This window comes from Crocodylus siamensis, chromosome 15 (genome assembly GCF_052110815.1).
Source record: "Crocodylus siamensis isolate JL-2025a chromosome 15, ASM5211081v1, whole genome shotgun sequence".
NCBI classification, from domain to species: Eukaryota; Metazoa; Chordata; order Crocodylia; family Crocodylidae; genus Crocodylus; species Crocodylus siamensis.
In genome coordinates, this window is record NC_143409.1 from 55,053,496 (window position 1) to 55,076,419 (window position 22,924).

Below are 22,924 nucleotides of genomic sequence, written 5' to 3' on the forward strand. Positions count from 1 at the left end.
GCACAGTGCAAAGAATTATGATGTCATTGGGATAACGGAGACCTGGTGGGACTCCACCCATGACTGGACCACGGGTATAGATGGCTATACCCTGTACAGGAGGGATCGTGTAGATAAAAGGGGCAGGGGTGTAGCTTTCTATGTTAAGGAAAGCTACGCGTCCCTGCAAGCTGATGTTGGTGACCAGGGTGGACAGCTAGAGACCCTCTGGGTTAAAATTCGTGGGGAACACGGCACAGGGGACACAAAGGTGGGAGTCTACTACAGACCTCCCACTCAAAGTCCTGAGCTTGACCAGGAGTTCGCCCAGGAGCTGGCGGAGGCCACATGCTCCAGGACTATGGTGGTCATGGGTGACTTCAATTACCCGGACATCTTGTGGGAAAGCTTCCTCTCATGCGTGGATGACCTCTACCTGACTCAAGAAGTCTATGGGCCAATGAGAGGCAAAGTGTTGCTCGACCTGGTACTGGCTACAGGGGATGACCTAATCATGACCTAGTGATCAATGGGAAGCTGGGTGACAGCGACCACAAGCTGATCATCTTCACCATCCGCCATAAAGCTGGCAAGTCAGTCAGCAACACAGAAGTCCTTGACTTCAGAAAAGCCGACTTTGACAAGCTCAGGAGGCTTGTCGGTCAGGCCCTCAGGGACTGTGACCCCAGGGGGAGAGGAGTTCAAGAAGAGTGGTTGCTCCCCAAGGGAGTGATCCTCAATGCACAAGCTAAGTCTATTCCATCTCAAAGGAAAGGCAGCAAGAGGGCACAGCAGCCCCCCTGGCTCTCCAGGGATCTAGCAGATCTCCTAAGGCTAAAAAGAAAAGCCTGCAAAAGGATGGAAGATGGGATTAATCTGCAAGGAAGATTATTCTGCACTGGTCCAGTCCTGCAGGGAGCAAACCAGGAAAGCCAAGGCTGCAACTGAACTCCAACTAGCTTTGAGCATCAAGGACAACAAAAAGTCCTTTTTCAGATATGTGGGGAGCCGGAGGAAAAGCAAGGGCAACGCTGGACCCCTGCTGAACCAGATGGGGCAACTGACAACTGACACCCAGGAAAAAGCCAACCTATTAAATGGGTAGTTTGCGTCAGGCTTTCATCAGACCCATTGGATACCCATGCCCGCTATGGGTCAGGGAGGTCTGGGTGAGGGCTCCCTGCCCTCCATAAATGCTGACCTTGTGAAGGAACATCTTGAGAGGCTGGAAACCTTCAAGTCAACCGGCCCTGACAGTCTGCACCCCAGAGTACTCAGGGAGCTGGTGAGCATCATAGCCCAGCCTCTGGCACGGATCTTTGAAAACTCCTGGCGCTCTGGTGTAGTGCCCAAAGACTGGAAGAAGGCCAATGTGGTGCCGATCTTCAAGAAAGGGAGGAGAGTGGATCCGGCTAACTACAGGCCCATTAGCCTGACTTCTATCCTGGGGAAGATCTTATAAAACTTTATTCAGGTGGCCATCCTTAATGGACTGGCCGAGGCTAACATCCTAAGGGATAGGCAGCATGGGTTTGTTGTGAGTAGGTCTTGCTTGACCAATATCTTTTCCTTCTATGACCAGGTGACCTAGCACCTGGACAAGGGAGATGACATTGATGTCATATATCTTGACTTCAAAAAAGCCTTCAATCTGGTATCCCAGCCTTCGATCTGGTATCTGGCCTCTTGGCAAAACTGGCCAACTGTGGCCTTGGGTCCACCACGATCCGCTGCTTGGGAAATTGGCTCCGCGGTCAGACCCAGAGGGTTGTTATTGATGGCAGTCACTCATCGTGGTGCCCTGTGACCAGTGGGGTCCCTCAAGGCTCTGTCCTTGGACCCATACTGTTCAATATCTTCATTAATGATGTGGACATTGGAGTCAGGAGTGGACTGGCCAAGTTCACTGATGACACCAAACTCCAGGGCAAAGCATCCACGCCAGATGAAAGGCGGGTGATCCAGGCTAACCTGGACAGGCACAGCAAATGGGCGGATGAGAACCTCATGGTGTTTAACACCAAAAAATGTAAGGGTCTCCACTTTGGGAGGAAAAACCTGCAGCATCCTTATACGCTCGGCAGTGCTAAGCTGGCTAGCACTAAAGAAGAAAGAGACTTGGGGGTCATCATTGACCACAGAATGAACATGAGCCTGCAATGCGATGCTGCAGCTAGTAAAGTGACCAAAATGCTGGCGTGCATCCATAGATGCTTCTCAAGAAAATCTCAGGACGTCATTCTCCCCTTGTACTTGCCCTTGGTGAGGCCACAGCTGGAGTACTGCATCCAGTTTTGGGCTCCACACTTCAAAATACTGTGGAGAAGCTTGAGAGAGTCCAGAGAAGAGCCAAGTGCATGATCAGAGGTCAGGAAAACAAACTTTACAATGACAGGCTGAGAGCCATGGGGCTCTTTAGCCTGGAAAAGTGCAGGCTCAGGGGTGATCTGATGGCCACCTATAAGTTTATCAGGGGTGACCACCAGGATCTGGGGGAACGTTTGTTCACCAGAGCGCCCCAAGGGATGACTAGGTCAAATGGTCACAAACTCCTGCAAGACCGTTTCAGGCTGGACATAAGGAAGAATTTCTTTACTGTCCGAGCCCCCAAGGTCTGGAGCAGTCTGCCGTCGGAGGTGGTTCAAGCACCTACATTGAACACCTTCAAGAGTAAATTGGATGCTTATCTTGCTGGGATCCTATGACCCCAGCTGACTTCCTGCCCTTTGGGCAGGGGGCTGGACTCGATGATCTCCCGAGGTCCCTTCCAGCCCTGATGTCTAGGAAATCTATGAAATCTATGAAATATTCCCCCGGGTTGCTGCCCTGTGACAATTTGATTAGGATGGGCCCAGCAGAGGAGACACACCTTTACCCTATCTCTTTAGGTAACCTGAGCTGGATACAGTCCTGAGGGAGTGGGGAACCTGCTCCCTCTGCCTATGTGACTGGTATCACCTACCTGGGTGAGGGGCATCTACCTGGTGGCCTAGAGTCTGCCCGGTAACAAGTGATGTATTTCAAAATGGTTGGCTGACAGCCAACAGGTGCTGGCCTCCATTGGATCAGGTGAACGAGGTCACAGGGGCTATATAAGTTAAGACTGCCCAGGAGGAGGGGGCAGCTGCCATGTGGGGGATTTAGACTTACAGAGGAGGTTTACCATCTGAAACTGGCTATCTCCCCCAAAACTCACGAGCTAGGAGTGGCCTGCCTCCAGAGGGAATCTCCAACAGCCTCGGGATGATGCTTGTGAGTAAGCTAATCAAGATCTGGTTAGATATATGGCTGGCAGTAACTCAGATGCATCATCAAAAGGCTACCTCAGCCAGACTGTTTTGCTCGATGGGATATCTATGATATTGCTCTATATTGTACCCTATTTTCACCCTACCCCTGTAATCAGTAAAGTTCTCCTTTGAGACCGGTGTGGGAGACTTATTGAGGGGTGGGTCTAAATTATGCCTAAGAGGCCCCTTAGGTCTGCAGACTAAGGGAGACTCCTTTTTGACACCCGACTTGGGGAAGTGTCCCAAGTGCCTGAACTGGTTCAAGTACCCATAGGACTATTAGGCCTGTGTTTCCCCGAGGATGCAGGGCCGAGGCAGTCCCTTCTCGGGGTGGTGGCAACTTACGTTACCCCAAGGCTAGCGAGTGTGCTCCAGGAAGGGGCTCAGCCAGACGTGACGCACCCCCAGGGAGGCACTCAGAGCCTGGAAAGTGGTCGGCACAGGGAGGTGGGTGGCTCAATACAGGAGTGCCCCCTACTGGCCTGCCACAGTGGCTATGCCAGACAAGAAAGCCAGAATTTTTAACAAGTTCTTCGCCTCTGTTTTCTTGGCCAGGGTCCAAGACAGCTCTCCCACCACAGGAAAGGGGAATCTTGAGGATAGCACTGCCAAGCCTCAGGTCTGCACAGAAGTAGTTAGGGATCTTCTGGAAGAGCTGGAAGTTTTGAAATCTGCGGGCCCTGATGCCCTCCACCCACAGGTGTTGAGGGAGCTGGCGGGAGTCATTGCTGTGCCCTTGGCGCAGATGTATGAGCAATCGTGGTCCACGGACCAGGTGCCCAGAGATTGGAAACTAGCTAATGTGGTCCCCATTTATAAGAAAAGAAGAAAGGAGGACCCAGGAAACTATAGGCCCATAAGCCTCACATCGGTCTTGGGGAAAATCCTTGAGAAAATTATCAAGGATCACATCTGTGAGGGGCAATCAGCACAGGTTCATCAAAGTCAGGTCCTGCCTGACCAACCTGATGGCCTTTTATGACCAGGTAACTAAATCCTTGGATGATGGTGTTGCCATGGACATAGTCTTTCTGGACTTTAAGAAGGCCTTTGACACCCTCTCTCACCCCATTCTCATTAATAAATTAAGTGACTGAGGCATTGATGCCTGCACAGTTGCATGGGTAAAAAATTGGCTGATGGGGTACACCCAGAGAGTGGTGGTGGATGGGTCGTACTCGACCTGGTGGGATGTGAACAGTGGGGTCTCCCGGGGCTCAGTCCTGGGGCCTACACTGTTCAACATCTTCATCAGCGACTTGGACGAGGGGGTGGAAAACACGTCCAAGCTTGCCAATGACACCAAGATGTGGGGAGAGGTAGGCACATTCGAAGGGAGAGGGAGGCTGCAATTAGATTTAGACAGACTACAGAAGTGGGTGGATGGTAACAGGATGGGGTTCAATGTAGATAAATGCAGGGTGCTGCACCCGTGGAGAAGGAATCCACAGCATACATACAAGCTGGGCAGCTCCCCCCTCGTGAGCACAGAGGTGGAAAGGGATCTTGGAGTCATTATTGACTCCAAGATGAACATGAGCCGCCAATGCCAGACCACAGCCAGCAAAGCCAGCTGCACCTTGTCGTGCATCCAAAGATGCATCTCAAGCCAGTCCAGAGACTACGTGACATTGGTCCGGCCCCAGTTGGAGTACTGCATCCAGTTCTGGGCACCGCACTTTAAGAAGGATGTGGCCTGCCTTGAAAGGGTCCAGAGGAGGGCCACCTTCTTGGTTGGAGAGCAACAGAGCAGGCCCTATGAGGAGAGGCTGAGGGACCTCAACCTGTTTAGCCTCAGCAAGCAGAGGCTAAGGCGGGATTTAATGGCTCCCTACTAGCTCATTAGGGAAGATCAGCAGCAAGTAGGAAGGGTCCTATTCCCCGCAGCAGCACCTGAGGTGATGAGCAACAATGGCCAGAAGCTGCTGGAGAATAGGTTCAGGTTAGAGATTAGGAGGCACTATTTCCCTGTTAGGGTGGCTAGGATCTGGAACCAACTTCCTAGGGAAGTGGTCCTCGCTCCTACCTTGGGTAAATTCAAAAAGAGGTTGGATGAACACCTGTCTGGGGTCGTGTGATTCCAGCATGTTCTCCAACCAGTGGCAGGAGGTCAGACTAGATGATCTATTCAGGTCCCTTCTGACCCCTACCTACTAAGAAACTATGAAGCCTTACCTTTCTAGTTAAGTTTCTGCTGATTTACTCACTTCAGCATCCCAGAAGTGGGTGAGGATTGCAGAGGTTTAAGTTGCTGTGTAAAAGTCCCAAAATGGCTCCCCACTCCCCCTGGAGAGACTCTCTTTAATAGCTCCCCCTGACCTCACCTTCTCACCCAGTCAGGGGCAGGTGTTGACTGAGGTCGACTAACCAATTTGAAAAGCGTCACACCTTGACCAGGAGTCAGGGCCCTGCCCCGCAGGTCATGATGCTAGGGCGCAGGACAATAGAAGCTAGGTGACTCAAATCACATGTGCCTTAACCCGGGGCAACCACATTGACAGAGTGGTAAGAAAAAAAACCTTACAAGCTGGAGGTGGGAAGTACTGAAGTACCCCTGCTGTGCTGCAAGGGTGCAGAAGGGGCACTCTCCAAGGCAAACCCAGGTGCCCCCAGTTCTCTATTAAAACAAAGTTTCCCTAGCCCAGGGAGAGGCAGCACTGCTGGGACAGCCAGAATATGGTTGTGATCCCTTCCCTGTCCTGGCACAAAATTTGCTGGGCTGTTTTCTGGCAGAAGTGCTAACAGGGCGGTGACCCCTGTGGGCAGGAAGACAAAGGGAGAAGTTGGCATGGGCGGCTGTGAGAGCAGCTGGGGCCCAGCTCCAACAATGTCTCAGCTTCCTCTCGTCCCCTCTAAACTCCTCCTGGTGTGGGGGACTCTTCTCAGTGCATGGAATATCTTGATCCTATGGCTGGTGCCAGGGCGGGTGCAAGGGGCTGCATGCCCAGGGGATTCTGCAAGGGCCATGGTGGACATTGCCCCACTGCTGACCCTTGCTTTCCCCAAGCCTTCCCCATGCCATCCCCTACAACCTCCCTTACACTCCCCATGGAGACCCACACACTCTGACTGCTGACAACCATGCTCTTCAATGGCATCCCCACCCATGCCCTGGACTACAACACCTGGCCCCCTCAGATGTACCCCAAGGAGTAGGGTGACCTGGAGCAACCTGTGCAACTCTACATGGTGCTCACATCATCCAGATGATTGCCAGCATTTGAAGCTAGCATGGGCTGTGAGTACGGGGAGCACAGTGTGTGGCTGAGCACTGATACACTCATTCTACCTATCTCCCACCATGTCCCAGCAGGATTGGTGCCACCAGAATTCTTATGGTCCTTAGCACTGGACAGCACCCCCATGAGAGGATGCAGGGGGGACATCAGCTTGCTTCCAGGGGCCAGTGGTGGGAGGTGCTCTAGCACAGCAAGGGTATTTTAATGGATGTCAAAGGAGGTGCCAGAAGGATCCTGCAAAGCCAAAGTGGTCATCCAGACACAAAGATGTGGTTGGGGCAGAGAGTGGGGGGGTGGCATGATTCCACCATCTTGCAGACTTTCCCTCAGCCCCCTATCTGCTCCCGAGCCTGACAGTGCCTGTCACCCAACTCCTCTTCCAGTCTTCTTTGTGATCCAGAACCTCATGTGCTGCAAGATCCACCCCACCGGCACCTCCCTCACCTTTTACCGAATCACTCAGGATGGACAGGACTTGGTAAACTTCCACCTGGCCACGGGTGAGTGGGCAACCACACAGGGAGTTGAGAGGCCCAGCAGGTCCACCAGGGATACAATCAGGACCAGGATACGTCCAACCAGCTGCAGTGCCTGCTCCAAAACACCTGCATTAATGAGGCCCTGAGCTTCACCTACTATAGGGAGGAGATGCTTGAGAGACAGGGTGAGTCCAGACTGGGATAAGTCCCCCTGGCTGACATGCAGCTGCCTTTGGGGGAGGGAGCTTGTATCAGCACCTTGCCTGGACCTCTGGGGCTGCTGATGCCATCTCTATTAGCCATGTCCCCTCTGGCAGGAAGCCACCTTTGTTTCTCCCCAAAATCTCTGCTCTGTGACAATGTGATTAGGATGGGCCCAGCAGAGGAGACATACCCTTGCCCTATCTCTAGGTAACCTGAGCTGGCTGCATTCCTGAGGGAGGGGGGAAACCTGCTCCCTCTGCCCACGTGACTGGCATCAGCCACCTGGGCAAGGGGCATCTACCTGGGGGGCTGGAGTCTGCCCAGCAACTAGTGATGTATTTCAAATTGGTTGGCCAACAGCCAACAGGAGCTGGCCTCCATTGGACCAGGTGAATAAGGTCACAGGGGTTATATAAGTTAAGACTGCCCAGGAGGGGTGGGGCAGCAGCCATGCGGGGGACTCAGACTTTCAGGGGTGACATCATGATCACCCAGGTTGGCAGAGGAACCCCCGGTACAGGGCAGGTGATTGTCTCTGATATGTCCTCCATAGGAGGTCTATAGTGAGCAGATTTTTTTTGGTGTTGGGTGGTGGAACTGGATCTTGCTCCATCCACTTCATGCATTGACCTGGTATGGCAGTGCTTCCAGGACCGGTGCAAAAAAAAACAGACAAAAAAAAAATTTACCATGGGAAACTGGCTCTCTCCCCCATAACTCATGAGTGAGGAACGGCCTGCCTCCAGAGGGGATCTCCAACAGCCTCGGGATGTTGCTTATGAGTAAGCTACTCGAGATCTGATTAGATATCTAGCTGGCAGTAACTCAGATGCGTGATCAAAAGGCTACCTCAGCCAGACTGGTTTGCTCTATGGGATTTCTATGATATTGCTCTATCTTGTACCCTATTTTCACCCTACCCCTGTAATCAATAAAGTTCTCCTTTGAGACTGGTGTAGGAGACTTATTGAGGGGTGGGTTTAAATTATGCCTGAGAGGCCCCTTAGGTCTGAGGACTAAGAGGGACTTTCCTTTTTGGCCCCTGACTTGGGGAGATGCCCCAAGTGCCTGCACTGGGTCAAGTACCCATCGGACTATTAGGCCTGTGTTTCCCCGAGGACACAGGGCCGAGACAGTCCCTTCTCAGGGTGGTGGCAGCTTACAGGCTAGTGAGTGTGCTCCAGGAAGGGGGTCAGCCGGACACAAGTGCCCCCAGGGAGGCACTCGGAGCCTGGAAGGTAGTCGGGCTCAGTGTGGTGGGTGGCTCAACACAGGAGCACCCCCTACTGGCTGGCCACACCCCCTACCTAGGGGCAGAATTAGAGAAGACATCATGAGCAGGAGTCAGAACTGATCCCAAGGGGTTTATTTTGAAGACCTCAGCTGGGAGAGAATGCAGGCATCCTGCCCCCCGCCTCCCACTACAGCTGGGAGGGAACCCAGGTGTTCTGGCTCCCAACCCCCTTACCCCTACTGCACCAACCCCAACTCCACTCCCCAATGTGGGAGTGAACCAAGGTGCCCTGCCTCCCTTGACCAACCTGACCCTAACTACATGCCCCCCACCACAACCTCATTCTCCTCCCAGAGCTGGCATGAAACCCAGGTGTCCATGCTCCTATCCTGACCAACCCCTTCTTGATGACCCTAGGCAGTGGTCTCCAACCTTTTTAGGTAGGAGATAACCTTTGGCATTTGGAAAAATCTGTGTACCACCACCACCACACTCCTCCCCTACCAACAGGTAAATCTGTGGCACTGTCCCTCACCGCAGGGGCCTAGATCTAGCCCGCCCCCACCCCCGGACTGATTTATTGGGCTAGAGCATGCACCTGCATGCATGCAGGCACTCAGCCCCCCACCCCAGCCTTGGATTGACTCCAAGAGCCTTCAATATCTACCAGTGGATCGAGATCCAGTGGTTTGTGACTACTGCCCTAGGATCGTGAGCCTGGCTGCTCTTGCTTAGTTGGAGATCCCTAGCTACAGAAGATCTTGGGGGTGCAGGGAGCAGCTCTAGCCCTGGGTTGCCCCTGCCCTCTGAGTGCATGGATCCTGCAGGAAGATACAAAGGATTGTGAGCTCCGAGGGATGGGGGAGCGGGGGGGGCTGGGTGCACCATCCCTTTATCCCCTGGGGAAGGGAAAGGGACTCACAGCATCTTCTCCACCACAGGATGGCTGCCATGCCTGCTTCAGCTAGCAAGAAGACAGCAATGGCCAAAACCAGGCCCACATCCCGCTGCCTGTCAACCCCTAAAAGCGTGGAGAAGCTGGCAGTGGAACCTCAGTGCCCCATCACCTGCTTGCAGGACACTCTGCTGCCTCTCCTCTCCACCCCACCCCACAAAGCTTTGATGTTATTCAGGTGTCTGAGCTGCCCATCTTGCCCCAAGGACCCCCCATGTTTACCAGTCCCATCCCTGAAGCCTCCACACCCTTCACTGCTTCACTACTGAGTCCCTGCAACACCCAAGCCAGGAACATGGAAGCAGGGAGCTGGAGCCAGCCACAGGTGGCAGCCACTAGTTGCACGGGGTCTGGTCACTTCCCAGCCCTTCGAGCACCACCCACCCACAGCTCCATCCTGCACCTACACCAAGGCACAACCAGGCCATGACCCCCCAGGCTGCTTTGCTCCATGCCGCAGGCATGGTTGTGCTTGGTGCCTGAGTCCACAGCCACAACAATGTGCAACTAGTAGGTCCAGTAGGGGTTGGGTAGGAGGCTGCTGGAATTGAGCCCTGGACCTGGAGGCACCTCCTTGCCATCATGCAGCCAGGCCACATGGATGGACTGTGGGTAGAAGCCAGTGATGTGGCAAACCAGCAGCAGTGGGAGCTCCGGAGTGATGAGAGGCTGCCGGGTAAAGACCACAGCCACTGGGTGCTGTGGGGACAACACAGAGATGTCAGGTCAGGGTGTTCATGGTCCCACAGCCAGCTGCAACTCCAGCTACATGAGGGGTCCCAATGGAGGTGCCTCAACCCAGAGACAGCTGCATCTCAGCTCAGGCAAGGTGTTGGTACAAGCAGCCACTGCTCCCTGCCCCAGAGGCAGCTGCATGTCAAGAAGTGGGGGCTTCTCCCAGTGTGGGTCTGGCCTCACCCTGCCTCTTCAGCACCTCCTTCCCATAGTATGCCAAGTTCCAGGCCACAGGAATGCAGATGTCCTGAAACAGGAACCTCAGCCAGCAAGATATGCCCTGGTCCTGGATGTAGACCTTCTTAACCTGCCAAGCCAACTTATCCCCTGGCATGGCTGTCCACACACCCATGGCCAGGGCAAAGCTCACAAAGTCCTACCTGTTCCACGTGGTCTAGTAACAAGTGTAGGAGGTACCATTAGGGAGGATCTCACAGCCCAGGAGAATCTGGATCACAAAGGGGACTGAAAGCAGAGTGGGGGTGACGGGCATTGTCAGAGCTAAGGGAGCAAGGATGGGGCTTCCAGGAAGGCTATGATATAGTGGCATGGCACCAGGGCCACCCCATCCCATCTTCATGGCTGGATGACCATTTCAGCTGTGCAAGAACCTCCTGGAACCCCTTTCAACAGCTATTAAAATACCCAGGCTCTCAGGGCCTCCCCAAACAAGCTGCTCCCCACCCTGACCCCACCCAAGGAGGCATTGTCCAGTTCCAGGGACCAGAAGAATCCTGAAAGCCCCAAACATGCCAGGTGGGAGGCAGCTGCAATGAGCATGTCAGTGCTCAGCCCCCACACCCAGCTTCTCATACTCATATCCCACACTGACCTCCTGCACCAACATGATGATTGTCTGGGTGAGGACCACCAGGTAGAGATATATATCTTGCTCCAGTCACCCCACTGTGCGGGCAACAGCCCGTGGTGGGCCCAGGGCTGGCAGAAGGGGATGGGGCAGGTGCCACAGTCCATGACGTGGGTGGGGACGTCGCCCAGCAGTGCAGTGCCCTGGGTATCAGCTGCCCTGGTGCCAGTGTCATGGAAGAGCACGGTCATCAGTACTTAAAGGGTACATAGCTTCATAGGGAGTGGCCCAGGGAACTTGGGGGATGGCATAGGGAAGGCTTTAGGGAAAGCAAGGGTAAGGGTTGGGCAATACAAACCCCTTCCCTTGCACAAGCATGCCACCATGCAGGTGTAGCAGGCTCACATTTCAGAGCTTGGGTTGGGCTTGAAATAAGCTCACACCCCTTTCCTGAGGGGAGGGGAAGAATAGCTCCCTCAGACCTGATTGAAGTCTGTAAACTGTCAGGTCCGGAAGACTTCAAGAGTAGAGCTCTGGAGCGTATAGAAGGAGCTGTGTGCCCAGCCCAAGGGGCAGATGCAGTGAGGAACTCAAGCTGGGGAGTTTTCTCCCTGCGGGCAATCGACCCAAGGCTCCTCAAGCTGCCATTGGAGGAGCAGCCTTGGGAGTGGTGTGAGACCTCTTGGGATGTTGATGACGCACAGGGACGGTGCGTGGAGACCCAGCCCTGGGAGGGGTGTGAAACTTCTCAGGCCCATCACAGTGCACAGTTCGTTGCATGGAGCCCTGGCTTTGGGAGCCACAAGTTCCCAAAGCCTGCAACACTGGCAGGGCCTTGGGGGCTGCAGTGAGGCATCTCAGGCTTCATCTCCCAGCAAGTGGCCAGGTCCCATGGTGCACAGGGCAGTGCACGGGACCCAGCCTCAGGAGCCAGGGACCAGAGAAGGCTGCTTGGGCTAGCCAGCTGGCATGAGGATGGCTGGCCGGAGCCTGAAGGGCCCGGCCTGTGCTAAGAGAGCCCTCAGTGCCGAGTCAGGGCACAGGGAAATAGTGGTGCTGCAGCCCGAGGCCCAGCACCCAGGAGCCAGCAGCAGTGGTGCAGCAGCTGAGAGGAGCTGAGGCACAGGATGGAGAGGAGCCCAGTGGCGCAGGAGAGGCCTGGAGAGGCACTCCAGCAGAGGAGACCCCATTTTGCTGTGCTCTGACCACCGCCACCTGAGGCAGCAAGAGTCATTGGGCCCTTGGGTCCCACAGGGGAAAGACATTTGGGGAAGGCAGCCCCCCGCCTAGTCAAGGCCCTAAGGGGACAAGCCCCTGGTGCTTCCTGGACAGCCCCCAAGAGATGCCATTGGAAGGAGGACTATCTCTTGCCATGGGTCAGGAACTATATTAAGGAATAGATGTTATCAAGATTGTTCATGTTTGTGCCCTATATTTTGTAACTGAAATGTTGTATTGTGATGTTGTAACTACTGTTATTTAGGGTTTGACCTTGGTTATTGGTTTGTGTTCACTGTATAAATATATGTATATGATATTTAGTTTTATGCTTATGTATATTATAACTTAATAAATTGTATATAGTTAAGAATTTTGGGCTTGGGCTAATTCTATAGAGGAAAGAGGGACCTGCTTGAAATTCTGGCACCCTTCTCACAGCACCCCCTCCTGCCTACCCACCCTATTCAACTGAGAATAGGTCAGACCCTTGGGTGTAGCCGGGTTACACATGCAGCTCCTCACACCCTCCCTGGCCTCAGCTACAGAATCAGGGCCCTCCACGCACCGAGCAAGGTCTGCAATGCCACAGAGAGCCCAAGGAGGAGGAAAAGAAGACAGAGCATCATTGCACGGGAGCCGGGGGGGAGGCCATGGTAGCTCTCGCATGCACCCACACAAACTACTCCCTTTCTCTTCCTGCACACAGAAATCACCCGCTGTGCAGGGCCAGGAGAGGGGGTCCCTACCCTGCCCCACCTCTTCCAGCAATGTGGCATCCCCCCAGGCTGAGGAAATGTTTAAGTCCTTTATAGGACTGGGGGCAGAAGAGTGTCCCTGCTGCCTGCCCTGCAGCACAGCACCCCTACTCCACCTCTGGCATACTGCTCCTGTACTCCCAGGCTGCTGGGGGGTGCTGCCCACCCCCAGCTCGGCCCCTTCTGCCCCAGTTCCAGGAACCAGGTGCATCGGGCCCAGGCCCATGAGGAAACGCAGCAGTAATGCCGTGGAGCAACAGCTCCCCACGGGCCCCAGGTTCAGGAAGGGGCCAGGACCCGGCTCCACCCCGGCTCTGCACTCACACAGCCCTGATCCTGCTCTCAGGGGAGCTGTGGGCTCGTCCAGGGGAGCAGGGCTGAGCCTCCATGGCCTGGAGGGGGCTGGTGATGGGGAATGAGCCACCCTCACCCCCTCAATGGGCTCCCCCAGACCAAGCAAGATCCTGCAGGGGGTCGTGTTGGGCAGGAGCTGGAGGAAGAGTGAGGGCTTGGCCCTGGGGATCAATAGGGCCTGCCCTCCATGGCCTCTGCACCTAGTGCCAGGGGAGGCTGTTGCCCCTGAGTCTGTCACTGCAGGGAGACAAGACGCACCCAGATGCCTGGTACCGTGGCATCAGACAGGGGAAGCAGGACCAGGAAGTGGCAGGAAGCTCTGGTTCCAGTGAAAACCCACAGAGGAGGAACTTGGCTCTGTGCCTCCCCCGCATCTCCATCTTGCTGCCTTCTCAGAGAGAGGCTGGAGCACTGGGGTCTTTCCCCGGCAGGGCTTTGCTCCCTCTGTGCATGGGGGGAAATCTATGCAATGAGCTGGGTGGGGTCTCAGCTTCATCAGCAGCACCCAGTGTCCAACCTGTGCAGGATGGAGCAAGCTGGAAGGGTCCACAGGGCAGGAAGAAAGGTGCAGAAGCCAGCTCTCACCCTCCCTTAGCTGTGTCCTAGGACTGCAGGAGCAAGTTCACAGCTCTGCCCCAGAAGCCACTGCGCACCCCCTTCCCTGCAGCTGGGGTGCAAGCAGGAAAGGGTTAATGCCCAAGGGATCCCCATTTGGCCCCGGAGCAGCTGGATCCGGGCTTGTCCCTCACTCCCTAGCAGCTGCCTGTCCAGCCCTGGGGGCTGCAAACCCACCCTGCTCCCCACACACCCCAATGCAGGGTCTGCACCACAGCTCCCTGAGATGCCCTCTTCCCCTGCAGGCAATGCCTGCTCCCAGGCCCTGCTCCCACTCCCACTGGGAACTGCTGGCTGAAGGAAGGAGAAACCCAGTGCTGGCAAATGCACTCCCCAAACCCACCCCCGGGGGAGAGATTATCCTAGATGCCCATGCAAGGTTTAAGGAGGAATGTCTGGCTGGACGGCAGCGCTTTGGGGATGGAGCTGGGGGTCTTGGTGGATTCAGACTCTATAGGACCCTGCACAATTTAAGAAATAGACAAAACAGTAAAAATATCCTTCCTTTCATCCATGGGGGAGGATGCTGACCTAATACACCAAGAGCCAGGCTCATTTGCTTGTGATCGGGGGTGTCTTCCCCTGGCAGGGCTCAGGCCTGATCACTGGCAGAGGGGGAAGACCTGGAGAAGCCGCCCCCGCCCTCCAGCTGCTGCCCCGCAGGCTCTGTCCGTGGTGCTGATGCAACCTGCTGTGGGGTCGAGCAGCCCCAATCCTAGGGGCCAGGAGGGCGGGGCCAGTGGATGGGGACAGGTCTCTTTGTAGCAGACCCTGTACAACAAGGTCCTTCCCCGCGGCACTGACTCCTTGGCTCTTAGAGATACAATGTCAGCCCCTCCAGGAGGGCATGGGGGGTGTGAATCAGCGGCAGGTGGGGAGGGGCTTGGGCCAGAGTTGTAAAAGCAGCTGGTTTTAAGACTGGGAAAGGAGCAGGGAAAACCCACTGTCATCCCATGCCACCCCACAGCCAGGGGGCTTCCGGCTATCACAGGGAGGACAAAGCCTGGAGGCAGTCAGGGAGAGCCATGTGATGGGCAGAGCCAGGGGCCCCCAGAGATAGGGCAGGCAAAGGTCAGTGAGCTCTGTAGTCCACGAGGGCCCTGTCCCTCACCCCCCATGGCCACTAAAGCTGAGATACCGGGGCCACCAGGGTATTCCTCCACTGGTGACAAGGAGGAGGCCACTACCTTGTGGGGAGGCTGGTACTCAGTAGCACTCACCCAGGTAGGATCCAGCCTCCACCTCTTGCTCCTCTGGGGTCAGACCTCACTATGACCCTGCAGGGCTCCAGTCCCCTTTGGGGGACTCCTAAAGCTGGGCTCTGCCTGGCTGGAGCTGATGCCACCCAATCCCCAGGCCAGGGCCCAGTGCCTCAGGGGGCTGACACTCAGCTTCTGCTTCTCCCTGCAGAAGGGAGCTGGAAGTTGATGCTGGGGCAGGTTCAGCAGCAAGTTCCTCCTCTGGGGTCTTTTGCTGGAACCGGAGCTCCCTCCTGCTTCCCTTGCTGTGTGTCAGTGCTCCCAGCAGAACTGGGAGCTTCCTGGCTCATGATTGGTGGACCCGTACGTCTGTGCCAGTCCTCATGCAGTGAAGGCCTCAGGCCACAGCTCGCCCTGGAGTCAAGCTGTGGGGGTGGGGGGGAAGGGATAGGTCTTCCCCTTCTCAGAGGCTTCAATCTATCCCCCCGCCCCCCCCCCCACACACACACACACACTGGTTCTTCCCCAGCCTGGGGGAGCCTTACCAGGGGTGCAGATGGGTTCATTTCCCCATCCAATGGAGGAATACCCTGGTGGCCCCCGTATCTCAGCTTTAGTGGCCATGGGGGGTGGGGGACAGGGCCCTGCTGGACTACAGATCTCACTGACCTTTGCCTGCCCTATCTCTGGGGCCCCTGGCTCTGCCCATCACATGGTCCTCCCTGACTGCCTCCAGGCTTTGTCCTCCCTGTGATAGCCAGAAGCCCCCTGGCTGTGGGGTGGCATGGGATGACAGTGGATTTTCCCTGCTCCTTTCCCTGTCTTGAAACCAGCTGCTTTTGCAATGATATCGCCTGGCCCCTCTCTCAAGTGTTGCACCTGGGGGTGCTTTTGACACCTCTGGGTTTCCCCCTCCTTCAGCCAGCAGTGCCTGTTGGGAGCTGGGCCTGGGGGCAGCCACAGCAAGGGGGAGAAGGGGGCTGCAGTGCAGACCCTCCATTGCAGGGTTGGGGCAGCAGGGTACAAATGTGGCCCCCAGGCCTGGGCAGCCAGCTGCTGGGGAGGGAGGGGGCAAACCCAGGTCCAGCTGCCCCTTGGTTTGGATAGGGAGCTGCAGGGCATTAACCCTTTCCTGCTTCCTACCCCATTAGCAGGGAAGAGGGTGCACAGTGGCTCCCAGGCCAGGGCTATGACCTTGCTCCTGGGGTCCCAGGGCACAGCTAAGGGAGGGTGGGAGCAGGCCTCTGGCTGCAGAGGAAAGACAGTGGCTGTGGGATATCTGGGCTGACAACTCCTGATGAGGCAGGGGGCAGGGCCCCGGCTGGGGGCTGCAATAGAGGAGGAACAGGGAAAAAGGGCTCAGGGGGCGTTGCTCCCTGCTTCCTGCCCTGCACGACCTTCCAGCTCGCGCCCTCCCGCACAGGTCAGACATTAGGTGCCACCAACGGGGTGAGACCCCACAAGGCTCATTCCACACATTTCCTCATTCAAGGACAGGAGAAAAGCTCTGCCACGCTCCAGCAACAGCACTCCGGCCGCTCCCTGAGAAGGCAGCAGGCCCGAGACGCTGGGGCAGGCATGGCACCAAGCTCCTCCTCTGTGGGCTTTTGCTGGAATTGGAGCTCCTTCCCACTGCCTGGTCCCACTTTCCCTGCCCAATGCCAGTGCACAGTCCATGACCTCTGGACCCAGGTGCCAAGGCAAGTCTTGACCGCCTGCAGTGATGGCCTCAAGCCACAGCCTCACCTGGCATCTGGAGCAGATGCCATGGTGGGGATCTCAGACCAGCCCTCACCCCCTGATGGCTCCAACGCTTGTCCATCCCTTCCCCAGAGGATTGTGCTTGCCTGGGGGAGCCTCCCTGAGAGTGAGGGATGCTCATTCCCCATCACCCCATCCCTGTAGGCCATGGGGGCTCAGCTCTGCTGCCCCTTGGCCCAGCAACCGGCTCCCCTGTAATCAGGATTGAGGGCCATCTCAGTGCAGAGCCAGGGGTGGAGCCAGGTCCCAGCCTCTTTCTGCACCTGGGGTTGTGGGGAGCTCAGCTCCGCGGTGTAACTGCTGCACTTCCTGATGGGCCCAGGCCCCAGTGCACCTGCCTGCCGGAGCCAGGGGTGCCCACATGCATGTGGGAAGCACCCCCCCCCCCGCAGCCTGGGGACACAGGAGTTCCCTGAAGTACCCCAGAGCTGTGCTGCAAGGGGCAGAAGGGGCACTCTCCTAGGCAGCCCCAGTTGCCCCCACTTCTATACAGGAGCTTAAAGCAATGTTGCCTTAACCCAGGGGGAAGCAGCAGGGCTGGAACAGCTGGACTGGCGTGGGAAGCTGTGAGAGCAACTGTTTCCCTGCTCTTGGTTACAACACTGCATCAGCTTCCTCTCTGCTTCCCTGGACTCTGTGGTGTGGGGCGCTCTTCTCGGTGCGTGGAGCATCCTGAGCCTATGGCCGGTGCCAGCGAGTGTGCAAGGGGCTCCATGCCTGGGGCTTCTGCCAGACCAGGGGTGGGCATTGTCCCACTGCTGATCATTGCTTTCCCCAAGTCTTCCCTATGCCATTCCCTGCTTTCCCTGTTCCACTCCCCATGGAGTCCAACACCCTCCAGCCTATCATGACCATGCTCTTCCACAACATCCCCTCCCTTCTGGACTACAACACCTCTGTCCCCTCCCAAGAATGTGTGGACCTGGAGCAAGCCGTGTATCTCTACATGGTGCTCTCACCCAGAAGCCCGGCAGCGTGGGAAGCCAGCATGGGCTGCAAGTACAGGGAGTGCAGGGTGTGGCTGAGCACCGATACACTCATTGTACCTATCTCCCATCCAGGAAGATCGTGCAAAGCAAAGTTATCATCCAGCTATGAAGATGGAGTTTGTGAGGCTCTGGCATCACATCACCAAGTTGTAGACTCCCCATCAGCCCTCTCTCTGCTCCCCAAGCCTGACAGTGCCCATCACCCCACTCTTCCATCCCCTTCATGATCCAGAACATCACAGACTGCAAGATCCACCCCAATGGCACCTCCCCCAGCTTGTACTGAACCACACGGGATAGGCAGGACTTGGTGAGCTTCTCCCTGGCCGTGGGAGACTGGGGCCATACCAGGGTTGAGAAGCCCAGAGGGTCCACAAGGGATACAACCGGGACTGGGGTATGTCCAGCCAGCTGCAATTCCTACTCTGTAACACTGCCATTGCCAAGGCCCTAAGCTTCATCTACTATGCAAAGGAGGTGCTGGAGCAGCAGTGTGAGGCCAGACTTGGATAAGCCCTCCTGGCTGGCATGCAGCTGCCTGAGGGGGAGGGAGCGATCACTGCTTGGATCAATACCTTGCCCCGGCCAAGGTGCAGGGGCCTCTGCAGCCGCGGATGCCCTCTCTGTTAGCTATGCCCCTGCCTGGGGGCAGATTTAGGAAAGACATGATGAGCAGGAGTCAGCATTGATCCCAAGGATTTTATTTTGGATACCTCAACTGGGAGGGAAGTCAGGCATCCTGTTTCCCCGTCCCCTTTGCTCTAGCGCACCAGCCCGCACTCCCCTCCGTAACCTGAGAGAGAACCCAGGTGCCCTGGCTCCCAGCCTGTGCCTAACCACTCCCCGCCCACTTCATTCCCCTCCCAGAGCTGGCATGCAACCCATGTGTCCGGGCTTCTGCCCTGACCAACCCCTTTTTGCTGATCCAAGGGTGTTGGGCCTGGCTGGTCTTACTTCGGTGAAGAACCACAGCCACTGAAGAACTCGGGGGTGCAGGGAACAGCTACAGCCCCGTACTGTCTCTCTGCTCTGGCCACGTGTATCCTGCAAGGAGAGACAGAGGTGGGGATGCTCGGGATGCATGCGCTGGGGGCACCATCCCTTTGTCCCCTGGGGAAGGGAGAAGGACTCACGGTGTCTCCTCCACCAAAGGACAGCGGCCAAACCTGCTGCAGCCAGCAATGAAATGGCAATGCCCACAGCCAGGCCAACTCCCCAGTTCCCACCAGGCCCTAAAAGAGTGGGAGAGCCGGCGGTGGAACCACAGCTTCCCCTCACCTGCCCCCCACGAGCCCCTGCTGCCTCTGCCCCCCACCCCAACACTTAGATGGAACGCATGTGTCCAGGCTGCCCATCCTGCCCCACCAACCCCCCTAGTCTATTCATCCCATCCCTGCATCCTTCATGTCCCTCGCTGCTCTACAACTGAGCCCCTGAGGAGGGAACCTGCACCACCCAAGCAGGAGCATGGAGGCAGGGGCTGGAGCCAGCCATCGGTGGCAGCCACTGGGTTCCAAGGAGCTGGCCACTCCCCATCCCTAAGAGCATCCCCCCATAACCAGTTCTGCCCTGCACCTACCCCAATGCACAACCAAGCCTCGGCTCCCCAGGCTGCTGTGCTCCACACGGCAGGCATAGCTGTGCCCAGCTCCCGGATCAATGGCCAGGACAATGCGCAGCTGGTAGGTCAGGTCAGCATTGGGCAGGAGGCCGCTGGAGTTGAGCCCTGGGCCTGGAGGCACCTCCTCACCATCCCGCAGCCAGGTCACGTGAATGGGCCGTGGGTAGAAGCCAGTGACCCGGCAAACCAGCAGCAGTGGCAGCTGCGGGGTGATGGGAGACTGCCGGGCAAACACCACGGCCACCGGGCGTTCTGGGGATGGCACAGAGAGGCGTGGTTAGGGTATCCATGGCACAAGAGGCAACTGCATATCCAGCTGCATGAAGGGTCCCACTGGAGGTGCCTCATCCTGGAGGCAGCTGCATCTCAGCCCAGACAAGGGCTGGATAGAAGCAGCAACTGCTTCCTCCCCAAGAGGCAGCTCCATGTCAGCCAGTGGGGGGATGAGCAGGGGGGGAGGGGCTAAACAGGGGGGATTATGCCAGTGCAGGTCTGGCCTCACCCTGCCTCTTCAGTGTCTCCTTCCCGTAGTAGGCAAAGCTCAGGATCTCAGCGACACAGGTGTTCTGGAGCAGGAACTGCAGCCGGCTGGATGTGCCCCGGTCCTGGCTGAAGCTACGGCGAACGCGCTGGGCCATCTCATCCCCTGGTGCAGCCACCCACTCACCCGTAGCCAGGTTGAACCTCACCAAGTCGTGCCTGTCCCACACGCTCTGGTAAAAGCTGTGGGAGGTGCCGTTGGGAAGGACCTCACAGCCCATGAGGATCTGGATCACAAAGGGGACTGGAAGAGGAGTAGGGGTGCATTGTCAGGACCAGGGGAGCAGGGGTGGGGCTATTGGGAAAGAGAAGAGATGGTGGCACGGTGCCAGGGACACCCCATCCTTTCTTTGTGGCTGGACTACCATTTCAGCTTTGCAAGATCCTCCTGGTACCTCCTCTGACAGCCATTAAAATACCCAGGCTGTGTCAGGGCCTCCCTAAGCAAGCTGGGGTCCCCCCTGCACCCACTCAAGGGGGCATTGTCCAGTGCCAGGCACCACAAGTACCCTGGTGGCCCCAACCCCGCCAGGTGGGAGACAGCTGCAATGAGCATGTCAGTGCTCAGCCCCCACCCCAAGCTCTTTATACTCACAGCTCACGCCAGTCCCTTGCACCACGGTGACAACTGTATTGGTGATAAGTGCCAGGTAGAGATGAATAGCTTTCTCCAGGTCACCCCACTGCTTGGGGGACAGCCCCTGGCGGGCCCAGGGCTGGTGGAAGCGAATGGGGCAGGTACCACAGTCCATGGCGTGGGTGGGGACATCACCCAGCAGCGCAGTGCCCTGGGTGTCAGCTGCTCTGGTGGTGTCATGGAAGACCATGGTCGTCAGCAGCTGAAGGATCTGGGGCTCCCCGGGGGGCGGCAAGGAGGGCAGGGGGGATGCCATGGGGATGGCTGCAAAGAAAGCAAGGGTCAGCAATGCCCACGCCCAACCTTGCACAAGCACCCCATCATGCATGCAGCAACTGATGTCTTCCCCAGCCCCAGCTACAGAATCAGAGCCCTCCACACACCGAGCAGGGCCCCCCATGCCACAAAGAGGCCAAGGGAGGGGGAGAGGAAGCTGCTGCATCATCGCAGGAGAGCCTGGAGTGGGGCTCTGGTAGGTCTCACACCCGCCCATACCAACTTCTCCTTTCCTCTTCCTGCCCACAGAAGCCAACATCTATGCTTGGCCAATCATCTGCTACGGGAGGAAAGGCCCCCTTCCACCCTGCCCTGGGTGTCCCCACCCTGCCGCCTTCCTCTCATACTGGGCCAATGTTTAAAACCCTATCTAGGACTGGGGGCTACTGGGGCTGCCTAGGAGAGTGCCCCTTCTGCCCCTCTGCAGCACAGCACCTACTACTGCCCCAACCCTGGTTTACCGCTCCTGTGCCCTGAGGCTGCTGGGGGGTATTACCCACCCCAAGCTTGGGCCCCACTTCCCTGGCTTTGGCAGGTAGGTTTGCCAGGATCCCCATAGCAGTTACACGACAGAGCAACAGCTCCCCACAGGCCCCAGTGTAGCCACTAGGTTAGAAAATTTATCACTAATAGGTCTAGGAAGCAGCAGAGGGTTTGAATGAGACATGTCTGACTAATACAGAAGCCCATTTACAGTAAGTTGCCTTTCTATTATATTAATAAATATACTGTAATGTATTTGTTATCAGAGTATCAACAGCTTATTTCCTTATATTAGCAAACTAGATTATTATGAATTAATGCTGTTTTTATTAATTAATGTAAACTATATTTTGTTTTTGTTTAGTATCACATTTAATCTGTTGAATATATATGTGGGTATGATTGAATTAATTTTATGAGTTTTGGGGATAAAATATACCCCTAGCCACAAAGTGGGGAATGTAGCCAGTCAGTTAGAAAATGTATCACTAATAGGTCTAGTAAGCAATAGAGGGTATGACTACAGTATGGTGGAGTAATAAAGGAGAAGCAGATCATATGAAAAAACAAAACAGCTAAGAAAGGAGAAGTTGTAATGTCAGCAATTAGAAGCAGACCATTGAAGGCCAAATGCCCGTGCAACTGGTGAGATAAGGAAAAGCTGGTTACTTGCCGACCAAGCAACCAAGCAGCACGTGCCTAAAGAAGAAGCATCCAGAAATCTTGCCCCACAACACAACCTGTATAAAGGGAGGCAAGAGAAAGGATGATGGGGGGAAGAACCTGCCTCACCACCAGAGCCCGTGCCTGTACATGCCAAGTCAGATAGTCCGCTCCATCTGGACATCCCTATCTGCATCACCTTTGAGATAGATTATGTAAGTGTGTCATCTGCGAGAACGTATGTATGTATGTATCTATGCATGAGTGTGTGTATGGTAGGGTAATGCAATTACTAATAAGTTACTGATTGCTGTTATGGGGTGGGGGAATTCCCTGGTAGGAATTGAATGTGGTTCTAGCCAGACGGCTTAGATTTTATGTTATAGCCCAGGGGCTTGTGTTTTTTTTGTGTTCACAATTTAGACCGGACGACCAGGTGAGGCTATTAGGGGTTGGCAGAGGCCTCATAGGGGCTCCACAGTAGCGTGGGGACCCTGGCGCCAGAGAAGGTACAGCATTCGGGGGTGCACTAACCCCAGTCCCGAAAAGGGGAGTGAAGAATTGGAGGCCAGGCAAGGCTGAGGCTGCCTGAGCCTGGCAGGGGGTTCGAGACCCCAAGAGGGAGATTTGGTGCCAGGTATAGCTACAGCCACCTGAGCCCCAGGGCAGGGTGAGAAGCCCAGAGAAGGGGCAGTGTGAGTAGCCCCAAAGCAAGGGGGCAGTGATTGACGAGCGCCAGAGGGCCACAGTTGCAAGAGACAAGCCAGAGCGCCTGTGTGGCGCAAGTTATGAGAGACAAGCCAGAGCACCGGTGAGGCACAGGCTGTGAGACAAGCCAGGGTGCAAGTGGGGTGCAGGTTGCAAGAGTGGAACAGACCCGAACAACG

The 22,924-nt window shown here is 56.1% G+C and overlaps 2 pseudogenes across 2 annotated transcripts in view; one reads left to right on the plus strand and one right to left on the minus strand.

The window, feature by feature from the left end:
* The window catches only part of LOC149852950 (DLA class II histocompatibility antigen, DR-1 beta chain-like), a 298,803-nt pseudogene that overhangs the window by 134,832 nt on the left and 141,047 nt on the right, over positions 1 to 22,924 (plus strand). Inside the window, exon 4 of the transcript XR_016439268.1 lies at positions 14,878 to 14,943. The product of XR_016439268.1 is annotated as a DLA class II histocompatibility antigen, DR-1 beta chain-like (transcript). The remainder of the gene's footprint in view (positions 1 to 14,877; positions 14,944 to 22,924) is intronic.
* LOC149852954 (antigen-presenting glycoprotein CD1d-like) lies at positions 18,671 to 21,057 on the minus strand (annotated as a pseudogene). Its single transcript, XR_016439327.1, has 6 exons — positions 20,999 to 21,057; positions 20,574 to 20,879; positions 19,941 to 20,222; positions 19,397 to 19,690; positions 18,951 to 19,049; positions 18,671 to 18,861 (listed from the first exon to the last, which is right to left on the minus strand). The product of XR_016439327.1 is annotated as an antigen-presenting glycoprotein CD1d-like (transcript).